General features: G+C 40.3%; 1 protein-coding gene across 1 annotated transcript in view; it reads left to right on the top strand.

The window, feature by feature from the left end:
• The first annotated feature begins 14385 nt into the window (after nt 1-14385).
• The window catches only part of fmn2 (formin 2), a 242202-nt gene continuing 241993 nt past the window's right edge, over nt 14386-14594 (top strand). The window contains exon 1 of the mRNA XM_062975121.1: nt 14386-14485. The gene's annotated coding sequence lies outside the window, so the exon portion shown is untranslated. The remainder of the gene's footprint in view (nt 14486-14594) is intronic.

Raw genomic sequence — 14594 nt, 5'->3', positions numbered from 1 at the left:
TCCGCAGCTTGGGGGTCCTCCTGGACTCATCACTGACACTTGAGGCTCAGGTGTTGGCGGTGGCCGGGAGGGCCCTTGCACAACTAAAACTTGTGCGCCAGCTGCAACCATACCTCATGAAGTCTGATCTGGCTATGGTGGTCCATGCCTTAGTTACCTCTAGATTGGATTATTGCAACGCACTCTACGTGGGGCTGCCTTTGAAGGCGGCCCGGAAACTCCAACTAGTTCAGCGGACGGCAGCTAGGTTCCTAACAGGAGGAGTGGAGGCTCCTTCTTTGGAGGCTTTTAAGCAGAGGCTGGATGGCCATATGTCAGGGGTGCTGTGAATGCGATTTCCTGCTTCTTAGTGGGGGGGTTGGACTAGATGGCCCATGAGGTCTCTTCCAACTCTACTATTCTATGATTCTATGATTCTAAGGAGCTCCACTGGCTGCCGTTCACCTTCCGGACCCAATTCAAGGTGCAGGTGTTGACCTACAAAGCCCTGAACGGTTTGGGACCCACTTACCTTTCTGACCGCATCTCCCCCTATGAACCCGCACGATCTCTTCGTTTGTCGGGGGAGGCCCTCCTCTCGCTTCCGCCTCCGTCACAAGTGCGGTTGGTGGGGACGAGGGAGAGGGCCTTCTCCGTGGCGGCCCCCCAGCTCTGGAACGCGCTCCCCAGGGAAATTAGGCAAGCTGCCACCTTGCATGTGTTCAGGAAGAGCCTGAAAACCTGGTTCTTCAAACAGGCCTTTGAAGAAGTACCGCCCTGTTTGCTAAACCCTGGTACTAGTGGGTTCTTCTGACCAGTTGTACCTGTTGGTTAACTCCTTGACATAGTCTCAGAGTTCACCCCAGTTTAAGGCTCTTCCCATGACCTTGTAGCACCTTAATCTTCCTTTTTGTTTACAAGTCCCACTCAGTGCACTTTGCCCAGCTCATTTTATGTTTTTATTGCTGTGTTTTTCATGTGTTTTATAATGATTGTGATTTTTAATGCCTTTTAAATTTATTTGTGTGTTTTTGTAAAACTGTATGCTGTATGCTGGTTTTATATCTGTAAGCCGCCCCGAGTCCCTCTGGGGAGATGGTGGAGGGATACAAAAATAAAATTATTATTATTATTATTATTATTATTATTATTATTATTATTATTATTATTATTACCCTTTTCTTAAGCACATCATATGTGGTTATTAGGACTATTTTAAAAACTGCTGGGCTGTATTAAATGAAGAAGCTTGATGTGAAATAGTTTTTTGGGGAAATGGATTCAGGAACTCATCACATTAAAGTCAAGAAATGCAGTATCAAAAAATGCATAGCCCTTGTGGAAACTGAGAAAAAAAAACCCATGCACAATTGAAAAAAACAAAAACTTGTCACAAGTATGAACAACTGTGGGAAGTTCACTTCTCTGGGACCTAAAATGGCCTGGAGAAAATGCAGCAAAATGCCATTTGAAGACATTCTAAGGAAAATAAATGTGGGGTTTTTTTTTGTTTCGTTTTAACCCCAGGAACTGCATGTGGTTTATGGACCTTACCCGACCCCTAATAGGAAGTGTGGCAGGCATAATTACAGTAGACCCTCCATTTTTAGAGGTCCAGTAAAGATTTGTACAATGTGGAAAAAAAAACACCAAAAATGCTTTCACCTGAGGGAACATCTCTCTAGGATTTTCTATGTTCTCCAGGGTGACTGTATGAGCAAAGTTCAGTGGAAGGCACCAATGTGCCTTCAATCATCCAGAGTTTGATCTACAAAAAGCAACAACAACTTTCCATGCCTAGACATTCACTTTATTTATATTAATAGTCATATTAATATAAATTACAATTACAAGATGTGTAATTTGACCAATGGAATGGCCTGGACTATGTCTATGGATCACATGAATTACTCTGTTGCTCAGAGTTAAATGTTTTTAACTGTTTTTAAATTGTTTTTAATATTTTATGTTATTTAAAGGTTAGTTTGTACTTTGTTTTAAAGGCATTGAATTATTGTGATATTGTGAAACCGCCTTGAGTCCCCTCCAGGGTTGAGAAAGGCGGGGTCAAAGTACCGTAAATAAATAAATAAATAAATAAATAACTATCCTATAACTAATGTTATCTGGATAGCATACAATAAAAACAGTATAACCAATTTAAAGCAATTTTAAAAGTAAACAAAATTAAACAATATTGAACATCTTAAAGCAACAAGTTTAAAACCAGTTAAAGTAAGTTCAGGTATTTCGACATTCAAGACCACAAAGATTTGAGCACATCAGGTTCCAGAATCTTTCTCTCTCTTTTTAAAAATAACATTTTACTTAGTTCTAGAATTATACCACTGTTATGAAAACCATGCCTCAAAGCAAAGGGCATTCTAAACGTGAGGAGTGCCAAGGAGAGCAGGTACTTTTCCTCATCTTTCTTAATTGTTATACATCAAAGGAACAATTTTAGCGGTTGGTTCAAAAGCTGATAACAGCCATGAATTTGAGAAATGGTTCCAGACATCAAATCAAAGAGAATGCAAGGAGAAAGTAAGCCTCAGGCAACAACAGCGAAATATGACAAATCTTTCTATGACAAAAGCTGAAGTAGTTCAACATGCAGATACAGAAGGAGGGTGAGCTAAGACTCCTGTGTCGATGTAATGGCTCTGTCATGGCACCATTTAGTTCCGCCAGTTTGCACAGCTTCCTTCCTCCTATTTTTTAATTAAGATTTCACAGCTGGAAAATATCCTCCTACTCTATTGCATAGATCAACTCTAGGCTCCTATCTCTCCTACCTGCCCATCTGGCACTTCTAAAAAAAAGTCATTCAGTGCTTTCCTCCTTTACCACAGAGGAGCTACCCACAGAGAGTTCACATCCCAGTTAAAATGCATGCCTGGATTCACTACAGATGCCTCCTAAAATATATAATATAATGATGGAACACCAATGGATTTGATGATGTGAAGACAACCTTACTGGCACTACTGACTGAATACAGTAGAGCCCCGGTTAACTGAGCTCCGGTTAACTGAAGCTCTGTATTATCTGAGGCTGGGGGCACCCTTCCCTTTCCTCTCTCAAGTTCAAGAGAAGGAGAGGGAGAGGGAGGAGGAAGTGCCCCGTGATCACTGCTACCTAGCAGTGATGGCAAGGTACTTCCCAAGGAGCGAGGTTTCACCGAGCCTGCACTTCCCCAGGTAAGCGCATTAACCGGAAGGGAAGAGAAAACTCTTCCCTTTGGTAAAGGCGCTTGTCTGGGCAAACACGTTGCTCCCCACATTTCCCCAGTCTCAGCCCTTTACCGAAGGGAAGAGTTTCCTCCCTTTGGTAAAGGCCTGACTGAAACTTTGGGGAAACGAGGAGCACATTGCTAAACAGCAACGCGCCCCGGGTTTCCTTAGGCCTGTCCTCCCTATTTACCAAGAGATCTGGCTATCTGAGATGCAGCCCGCCCGTTTAACTCAGATAACTGGAACTCTACTGTAAATGCAAACATTTATAATGGGGAGAACTAGACCCGCCCATTTTTCTTCCTCAGCATTCAATTCCAAGGAAAAAAATGAATCACTTGATGGGTAAAGGGCATAAGCTTGGCAGCTTCATTAGGCTCTTGCTTGTTATGCCAATCCAAATTATAAAAAATGGATGGAAATTCTGTGTTTTATCAGGAATCTAATGTGTAGATGTGGAGTAGGTGAAACATCTCATAGGTCCGCCATATGCAGACAGAAAAAAATGTACTTACCTTTTTTTTACTTCTGTCCTGATAAATGATGACAATTTGCATGCTAAACAATTCTTTCACACTTAAACTGCTTTAAAAACAATTGTTTTTTATCCTGCATTCTGGCCGAATAGCAGAATGAGTTCCAGAATTATTTCCCTGTGGCCACTCTTAACAGGCAGCATCTCATTGGGGCTGGGGGAGAAATTAAGGATGCCATGAACTAGTTGGTGGATGGTGACCCCGGGCCAGCAGGTCATGGGATTATTCCCACCAGATCAAAATTATTTTTTATATTGAAAAGAAACACAAGGCAAGAGTAAATGGTTCACTTATCAAGATCTCCTAGAAAATATACAAAGAGAATATAGAATTAAACTGGAGAATAACTGATTGCAAAGGGGGTTTGGTTTTTAGTGGTTTTCTTATTTACAGTTACTGGAGAGATTTAGGCAAGATAAGCTATTATTTGGTTTTGAACTGAGTAAATAAAAAATTGAGTTGTTAATAATGAGCATTTAATTGTTATAATGCATAAGATGTTATTGAAATGAGAAATGGTAGACATGGACATAAAAGACTGGGCATAATATAATTTTGGACCAATGGGAGAAACTGTGGACCAAGGGGCAGGGGCGGTTCAACCATTAGGCAAACTAGGCGGTTGTTTAAGGAGCCATCCTCTGGGGGGCGCAGTTGAGGCTCCTCTTGAGACACTTCAAAGTGCCCTAAGGCTAATGAGCAGCTTCTTTTTTGTCTTTCTCTCTTTTTTTTTCCCCTCCCCGCTGGCTCCAACTCTGCGCTTTTGGGAGCGTGGGAGGGAAGAGCAACACGAGAGGGGCCGGGAAGAAGGAGGAGGAAGCAGCAGTGGCCAAATTAGGTGTTTATTCCAGGCCCACGGGAGCTCAGGCCGTGCAGGGCTGCGAAGGAAGCGATCCCAGGCTGGAGGGGAGGAGAGAGGAGGGGAGGGGCCCGGGCTTTTCTTCCACTGTGGCACAGCCTCCTTTCGTCCCTCCAATGGGCAAAGCCCTGACCGTCTGGAGGGGAAGCTTCCTCCGCGATGTCTGCTCAGAGCCTCCTCAACAGTGTCTTCTCCTGCTCCTCGGCCCCTCCAGTGAAGAGCCTCTCCAAGCGTAGTGTGTAGCTTGTGCCCTCGTGCATTCTGCGAGCTAAACTCTGTTTAACAAGGAGAAATATATATTTCTTTTTAAATTTTGAAAGAATAACAACAACTATAAATTAACACTTCTTGCAATGGGCGCTCAGGATTGCTAGCCTACTGCCTTGCCAAATGGAAAATCAGGAAAAAAGGCAAGGCATCGATGCTGGCTGAGCACAAAGGGGAATGGAGATCAGAAAAATAAATTAAATTTAGAAAATTATTGTAAATAAAATAAAAACAGACACTCCTTTCAATAGGCACTTAAAAGTGGCCAATGCCACTGGCCACCAGCCAGAAGCCAAGTGGAGAGGCACAAAAGGGAACCTCACACACACAGCTGCATAGTTCTGAGAAATATATATAGTTTTATTTCTTTTTTTAAAGAAGACCCCTTCCAATAATCCCTATTCAAAAGCCTTTTCAAAATCCCTTTTCAAAGCCAGCTGCCTGCCAACAGCAAGCATGACACCCAGCCAGCCACAGGTGCCCTTTCTGGCAAAAAATCACATAACCCCCAGACCTGCTTCTTCGTTCTCCCCGTTTCTCCCCTTTTTCCTTTCAGCAGGGCCAAAATACAAAATAAACACGGCCAGCCAGCCAGCCAGACACCCCAACACGGAGTCCTCACTGACCCCTGAAGTCGCTTCTCCCTTTGGTGTCTGGCTTCTCTGTCCCTTCTTTCTGCTTCCCTTCCCACTGCCAGCCAGCCTAGCCCAGACAGCATCAAACCATCCACCCACCCTCTCGTGCACTCCCACTGATCTGAATGCGGCAGCCCAAACTGGGATTTTTATAGAAGAAGAATGCGTGGGCACACAGAGGACATTAGCCCCCACCCTTGCGTCCACTGTGGAGTCCTGTTATTGGTTGGGGAGCCGCTCCCAAACGAGTTCGGTTGCATTAAAAAATTTTAAAATAATAATAATAATTAAAAAATTAAAAACTTATTTGGGGGCAAAAAATATGAAAAAATATAAGAGACATAATGAGAGTAGGGCTACAATGCCTTGAATTAACAAGCTTGATGGGCCGTGAGCCCATGAGTCAGATACCACTTCAAAAAGCGGGAACAATCCGATTTTAATCCAATACAAGAATCATTTCGATATTTTGACCATGCCTAATGCTTACACACCATATAGTAAGTTAAATAAAACACTTATAACAATACAGTAAACAAATATGATAAAAACTGAATATATACATCATGTTTCTGTATGAGGAAAATTCAGGGATTTTCAAGATCTGGACAATGCAAAAACAATAGGTTCCCCCTCCCCCAGGAATGGACAAGTCCAAAGACTAGAAAAGAGAGAAGGTGGGTTGGAGGGAAGAAGAAAGCATCCAATGCTTAATTAAGAATGTCAGTATATTAAAAGCTCTACAAGATCAAGCCAAAAGCCACTCATTTAGTGTTTTGATTGCATAGGGATCAATCTGGTACCTATGGGAATCCCACAAGCTGGGCATGAGTACAATAGCATCTTCCTGCTTGTGTTCCCAAACACCTATACAGATGAATACTGCCTCTGATACTGGAAGTGATAAATAGATCTCAATTATGCTACTAATAGCCCTATCTCTCACATTTCCTCTAATCCTCTTTTAATTCCAGCTGGCAGTTATCACTACATCTTCTGGTACCAAATTCTACAGTTTAATTGCACAAGTTGTAATTCATAGAGTTGGTAGTCTAATCCTCTGCAATGCTGAAACACACAACTAAAGCACTCCTGAGATGTGGCCTTCCAACCCCCATTTAAAGCCACCCAAAGAGGGAAATCTGCAGCCATCTGAGGCAGCCTGTTCCACTCTCACTTATAGTTTAAGTAAAATAACCTTTCTTTATTCAAATTCACTTTGAATGGGGGGGGGGTGTATCCTGAAATTTGACATGACAATTTCTCTGGACTTAAAAAAAATCTTGCCTTTTACCTCAAGATTTAACCCCCACTCCCCAAATTGACTTTTATGTGGCCATCATTTTGCTGTGGAGTTGGGAAAGGTGAGTGGAATTGGGTTGATGTGAAGTTAGCAATCCAGCCAGAAAATAGCTGGTTCCCAGATGAAATTTTATTAGAAGATAATTGTGTGTTCTGATAATTTCATATTAGTATATTAGCATTAATGCACCTCTGCTTCACGAAAAATACATTGGTTTGCATATACAATGGAAGAAACAAAAGAAAAACATTTTTAAACAATGGAGCATCAATGGTTGTATGACCAAAAATAATGTGAAGGATTGGAAATATTGATCATCCCCTAACATCAAGGTGAGTTTGCCAGGGGGAAATGTGTAGCTGGTTCTGGTGATCTCACTATGATTTATATGGTGCTAAAAAAGGTCAATGCAGGATTAATGCAGATCAGGAAAATGAGGTGCCAAACAGATTTTTTTCATCAGTGTAGACAAGCCCCTAGTCTCCAAGGTGTTTTCTTTTATCTGTGCAAAATCTGTGAATAACTCATGGCTTGTGTCCCTATCCACTTTCTCCACAAATAGCAACTTGCTGTGTCTGTACACTTGAGTTTTTCCCCTCAACACAGTAACCTTATCTCAAAGGGAGAAAAGGTTACCTTTCCCTTCAAATCACACATTTCATTAAAAGCAGGGGGGTAAAATTCAAGATGAGAACTTTTACTAGAAACTGCCTGTAAGCCAGAGAGCTAAAGTGGGTGATTTTGTACTCGGAAAAAAAACCCCTATAAATAAGAGTTGTAAACAAAAATTATGTTTAAAAACATACATTTAAAACACATTTGAAATATAATAAAAAGATACAGCAGCAACACACATCACTAAAAGCTCTGTTTGCTCTGAAAAGTTAAAAAAAGGCAAAGGTCTGAATCAAAGAGCCAACATCTGGATCTACATTGTCAAATAATGAAGTTTCAATGGCATTGAACTGCATTACATGGTCAGTGTTATATTGTCATTATTTAGCAATGCAGCATAGATTCAGCCTAAGCCTCCACAATTTAAGGGCAGCCACTGCGCAGGTGTTCCTCCCCAAATGATAATCACAAAAGGCTTTTGGTAGTCTATATACAACCTGGTCAACTTCATTTAAAGTGATTCAAGTTCAAAAATTTTAATGATTTTGTACTGGCTTATATGCTCAAGTATACAAGCTATCTTTTCTGAATACACAACAAATAAAGATGAATGTCCCATATTTCAGTTTAATTTAAGTAGTGGATGCCAATATTTCAGAACATAGTATTAATTGATAACCAGCAAATGCAGATCTGGGAGAAAAATTCAGTAAATCTCCAACCCCTAATAGGAAAAAAAGCTGTTCAGAGATCTAGTAAACTTGAAACATGAATATTGTTTGGGGTTAACTTTTACTTTCCCACATTGCCTAAACTTGTCTGAGTCTATGTCTTTCTCACCCACCCTATATTTTAAGATCTGAGTGATTCACACCAAACACAGTCCACAACATTGTAAACAATAAAATGAATCATTCTGAAAACATGAGCAGCAATTTTAAAAAGTGAAAACCTAGCTAAAACCATGGATATATATATTAGGTGAGGTCATTGGGACATCAAAGTTTTTTTTGTAAAAAGTTTTTAAACTACACAATTGACTATTTTAAACTATTTTATCCTTTCAGAGCAAATAAAATGGAATATGATTGGTCTCCATATCCACAAATTCATTCATTGCTTGAAAAGGTTTTTTAAAAATACAAAAAGCAGACCTGGATTTTGCCATTTTATATAAGGGACATCATTTACTATCTTAAAGTATAAAATGGGACTAGAGCATCTGTCGTGCCACATGAAGATCCTCACTGTTTACCTCAAGTTAAGCCCTTTTTAGTTAGAGGGATTAATATTTTATGTACAGTTTCTGGGAGGGGGGGTCAGTCTAGACAGCCTTAACGGTGGAACCTCAAGCAAGGCACTTCTGGTTCTTGGAAGAATCAGTCTTTTTGTGACTAGAAGGTGAAGAGAGAGAAAGGCTGGAAGGTCTACAAATAGCATGTCCAGTCAGAGCCACATTCAAGTCCAATCGGAGTTAAATATTGAGACCATCTTAGAGACAGTTGAACACCATACAAGAAAAAGAAAAGAAGAAATAAACATTCAAGAGCCTTAGTTTGGCCAGAACTGTGTTTATCTCTCAAACACTTTACCTTTCTTCATAAAGACTTGGTAGTGAGACTCAGGAGGAGAGAAAGTCTAAAATTCTTATTAGTTAATAAATCCTTGTTTGATTCAACTATATAGTCTCCGATCTGTTCCCTGCACAGCCAGTTCACCTTACAAGTAGTTAAGATAGCATGATGGCAGAACAGCATCTATTGATTAGGTATCTACAGGGAGTCCTGAAACCCAACTGCAGTGGATACCAAAGGCCCACTGTAATGTGCTATATATTCCATATTGATATTTTAGACTCCTAGCTCAAGTGGAAGATTTCCTCGTACAAAGAGTTTGTTTTTGAGCTTGTTGCTTTCCATATTAAGAAGCCGATAATAGAGAGGAGTGGGATTAGGTGTTCTTCTCATCATGGATTGATTCAAACCACATAAGTACACCAGCAGAGGCTCATATATTTGTCAATGCTCATTTGCAGTTCTGACTTTTGTGAGTTGTTTTCTTTAGCAATCTTTAGATCTTTCAGAGTGACCATGGTCAACTTAAATCATGCTGGAGGGCATAGAGACTTTAGATAGGACACCTCTCTTTAAAATTCTAGGTTTTCCAATGCAGTTCTGTAGCCAGGCTCCAGCAAAAAGTGATCACAGAGTTCTGCGGGAAAACCCAGAAATGCCAAAAGAGGTATGTCTCAGGTTACAAAAAAAAAGAAGGAATTCTTTGGTTTTTTTTAAATAATATTTTTATTAGTGCTTTCCAAGAAGATTATAATACACAAAAACAATATAGACACACGGTAAGAATTTACAAAAGAAAAAACAAACAAACAGACAAAAACAAAAAAACAAAACCAACAACATAGAAACACCCCTGTGAGTCCCGCAGTGAAAGAAAGAAGGGGAGAAGAGAAAATAGAAGAGGGAGAAGAGGGGAGCAAAACAAAATAAAAATAAAATAAGAATTTAAAAAGAGGGGAAATGGAAAAGGATATACATAAAATAAGATAATTGTCACGACCCAGGCTGCAGAGCACCAATAACCATACACAGAGGCCAGAATCTATCTAATATCTTTATTAAGGGAATATATAAAGTTAATAAAAGCAAGTGTAGGAAATAGTTCAGAAGTAGACCTTTCAGGGAAGGTCAAAATTAGTCCAAAGTAACAATGTCCAGTATGAAATATTAAGGTCCAAAGTTGTAATCCAATAACCGAAACACTCACTTTGCCAAGCAAAGTGAGGGGAGATGACAAGGTCCTTTAGTCCATGAAACTTGAGCAAGGCTAGGAAGTAACTTGATTCTTGGAACACAAGGCTTGAAACAAGGCAACAAGAAACGAGGAGCAAGAACAAGATCCGTGGTAATTTCTTGGCAAGGTCCGGGAAGCAAGGCAAGATCCGGGGAGTAAACAAGGCTGGGAGCGGAGGCTTGGAAACAGGAACGAGGCTTGGAAACAGGAACGAGGCTTGGAAGCGGGAGTAGCGCTGTCCACACACACTACTCCAGTAGCTGACGAATTGACTCCGCAAGATTCCTAAAGGGCAAGGAACCTAAATAGGTTCTCGTTTTCCCACCAAAGAACACTTCTCTGGGGAATCAGAAACGAAAGTCAATCTCTGTGCCCAGATGTATGACTCCCTATAATTTCTCATGGAAGCAGGCTTAATCATCTGAATGCTTTGCTGCGATTCTCAGGCTTCTGCGATTAGCCTGCTGAACTCCTTTTTGTTGCTGATAATAATTACGGCGAGAAAATGGGGGAGATTTTGACTCAGGGCTTGTTTGGCAGATTTCTGGAGGACAAACCTCCTGCAGGTGCAAGGGCTCCAATTCTGGCTGGGAAAGTTCCCTTTCTGGCTGAAATGGTGGAAAACCCAAGTTTTCCTCTTCATCCGTCACAACAGCACTAGGAACGGGACTACATGGCCCATGAGTCATCACAATAATATCGAATTACCTATAACATTATTCTCCCTCACAGATATGCATGTATATATAAACATACATACACACATATATATTAATGCATCTATGCATATATATACACATACGCACACATATATGTTGCATCATTGACAAAAACAAAATCCAAACTTCAGACCAGTTGTGTAAACATAAAAACAAAAACATGACTTCCATCAAATGTCTGATATCTTTATAGTTTGTGCCTTCCCTAATTGATCATCTTATAATAATAGACCGGACTCGTCTTGTCCCTCTATTTGGCATGAGTATCAGGTCAATTAAATCATTATCTTAACATTAGCATTGTTCAAGTACATCTTAATTTGCTCCCAATTTGTTTGTCTTTTTGGTCTGCCATAATTATTTGCTAATAAATATGTTAATATGTCCATATTCATAATTTCAAGAATTTTGTTATGCCAACTCATTATCTCCGGGATTTCTTTTTCCTTCCAAAGCTTAGCATATGTCAAGAATCAGACGCCAGTTAACAAACAAAACAGAGTTTATTCCGAAGATAAGCCAAAAATAACAAACACAGAAAGTATCCTTGAAACACTTCACTTATCAGTGTTTCAAGAGTAGTTTGGACAAAAATAACTCAAAAACAAGCCACGCTATTTTCCCATGCTGGCATTCAATAAAAACTAAAAGACGCTTCAATTCAGCTTTGGAGAACAAATAGAGTTGACTGCTAAAAAATATGCAAAATAAACGAAGGCTAGAAACCTTCCAGAAGCTGCAGAGTATAACTGAAAGTGCAAAAGCCTCTCTTGGCTTCAAACAGTTTCTGAAAACAGACAGCCGGCTCTGCGGATTTAAAGGGACAGTTCCCAAAAGAAAAACAGCAAACTGGCTTGAAAACAAACAAACTAGAAGAGCAGTAAAACTGCTTCCACGGTGCAGATAAAGCCGAGAGCTTCAAAGGGATGATGAATAGCCGTCGTCAGGAGAATCCAAGGTCAGGTCAGGAGGCAGCAGCAAATTCCGAAAGGCAAACTAGTAGTCAGAAGCCGGGAGTAGTCGTCAGTCAGAGGGCGTAGACAGAAGCCAGGTCAAATTCAATCCAAAGTCCGAAGAGGGTGCAGTCATCCAAACCAGGTCCACGATAAGACACAGCGAGAGCCAAGCCAGATGGTATCAGCAGATCCGAATCACAGTCCAAGTCTAGTCTTCACAGAAACACAGAGATCCCAATGGCGCCTCAGCAACACCTTGCCACACGCAAAGTGCAGTGGCCAAACATTCCCATTTTATTCCCCTTTCCTCCTGGGTGACCAAACACTCACATTTTTTGCCAGACCAAATGTATGCGTGCCATCCCGCTTGCAGATTTGCTCCCTCTATTGTTAGAAGTTTAGTTTTCTGTAGTAGAGTCCAGTCTTTGAGCCAGGATAGTCCACATGCCTCATGGTATATTTGGAAATCTGGGAGTCCTAGCCCCCTCCCCTTTTCTTCTCGTCTATCATGTACACTCTTTTAATTCTGGGTTTCTTACACTGCCAAATAAATTTTGAAATGTCTTTATTCCATATTCTAAATTTTTGCACTTTCAAAAATAGGAATTCTTTGCATTTTTTTTTCACTTTCATGGCGGTCCTGGGCTTTTAACCCCAGTGAATCTAGAAGGCTAACTATAGTGTCTATCTGTCAAGGCATTTAGCCACAAACACTTCTCAGTCAGAATAATAGTGGAAGAGCCAGGCTCTTATAATAGCAACGTTTGACCAGAAAGCTTGCTCCTTCTCCCTCAAAAAATATAGCAGCAAAGGTGCAAACCGTAATTTGATATTTGGTGAGATAATCTCTCCTCTGGCAATGAGATTAGTTATGTAGATGGGGGGATGCAAAGGCCTTGTGTCTTTGGCTAATGGCAACAATTTATTAATTTCCTAACCTCAAACTGGCCAATGTTACATCACATCTAACAATTACAAATCTGTAGGAATAATTTAAACAGAGTAAAAGCATATTATACATTTTGCAAAGTTACAACAGTATTAAAAACCACTGGAGACCAACTTAAAATCATGTCCATATGTAGATGTGAATATCTGAAAACCTGGGTCTTCCAACAGGCCTTTGGCGATTGACTTCCATAGCAAAGAATTGACCAGTTGCCCATTTTTATTTTTACTGCACTTTATTCCTTTAGCCGGCCATAGTCCCCTTTGTTTGCCTTCCCCAGCACTTTAATGGGATAATAGTTTTGTATTTTCCTCTCCCCGACTGTATCTGATACTACTAGCACTTTTATGGCCCAGTTCTTTTTAGGAGCCAACCCAGGATTTTATCAAGCATGTTTGTTTTATATGATCTTATTTGTTTTATGATTTGCTTTATTGTTGATTGATTTGTTTTATTGTTGTTTTATATTGTCTGTTTTGCCTGGACTTGGCCCCATGTAAGCCGCCCTGAGTCCCCTTGGGGAGATGGGGTGGGGTATAATAATAATAATAATAATAATAATAATAATAATAATAATAATAATAATAATAATCTGGTCCTAATGGACTTTAGTAAAAAGCCATTTTTTAAATTTGGCACTGAGATGGTACCAGTGTTAACTCAAAGCAAATTTCCAAGGGGAGGGCATTCCATAGTCAGGCCACCCCAGGAAGGTAGGATTCACCTTACAATGGATTATGGTGGCTATACTGTATTTTATCTTCTCTATGTTCTTATTATGATATTCTTGCCCCACCCACCTTATTCCTTCCTTTACAAATGCATGTACTGTGCTAGCTTTGAGGAACCTTTACCTGAAACCTGAAGTTGTCCTGCTTCAATTCCAGGCTGATAAGCAATCAGAGATCCATTTTTGCTATGAGATGCAAGGCTTGACAGTCTTTATGCTGATTACAATTTCCCAAGTTTAGGAAAACACCTGCAAGTAGGCCCCACTGTCTTAAACAAAGTTTACTTCCCAGAAATGCAAGTACAGGGTTGCAATATTAGCCAAGTGGTGAACTTTCTTGAAATGCCTTTGCAATTGTGCATTCTAATCTACAGATCAAAAGGAACCTTCACTCTATATTTAGCCAATAATGCTTTTTTCCTAGCTAGCAGCTTTGAGTCAGTGACTGCTGCCAAGCATTTCAAATAAATCAGGGGCAGGGAATTACTGTAGATCCATCAAATGGTGAATTGCATCTCTCATAAACCCTTAGCACTGATCATGCTGAGTGGATCTGACCAGAGATATTAACCAGGACCTCTGAAGGTCCAAAGATTCTCTCTCCCTGATATAATTGACATGAATACATTTTGGCTATGTTGCTGGGGATGATGGGATCTACATCCTGCATTTGGTTCAGAGCCTGCATATATGAGAGAAAGGGAAGGGTGGAGGGAGGGAGAGAGCACCAATAAGACTCAGCTGTATGTTGTATTCTTAGGGACTGTAAGGTAGAACTCAGAAAAGCAAGGGCTGGGGATTTCTGCTAAGAAAAAAAACTCAGGTGCTATTAATGTAATCCTGTTTATGTCAACTCATAAGGAAGTCTCATTAAGTCTCATGCAGTTTGCTCCCAGGTAACAGAATATACAATTTCAGCCTTAATGACCTATCATTTTCTGTTGTTTTTTAATGGCTTCACATCTGAGTCTTTACCAACAGATTTGTTTCAAAGAAGCAAACAAG

Source organism: Anolis carolinensis, chromosome 1 (assembly GCF_035594765.1).
Source record: "Anolis carolinensis isolate JA03-04 chromosome 1, rAnoCar3.1.pri, whole genome shotgun sequence".
Lineage (NCBI taxonomy): Eukaryota > Metazoa > Chordata > Lepidosauria > Squamata > Dactyloidae > Anolis > Anolis carolinensis.
This window is presented reverse-complemented; position numbering and strand designations above follow the sequence as displayed.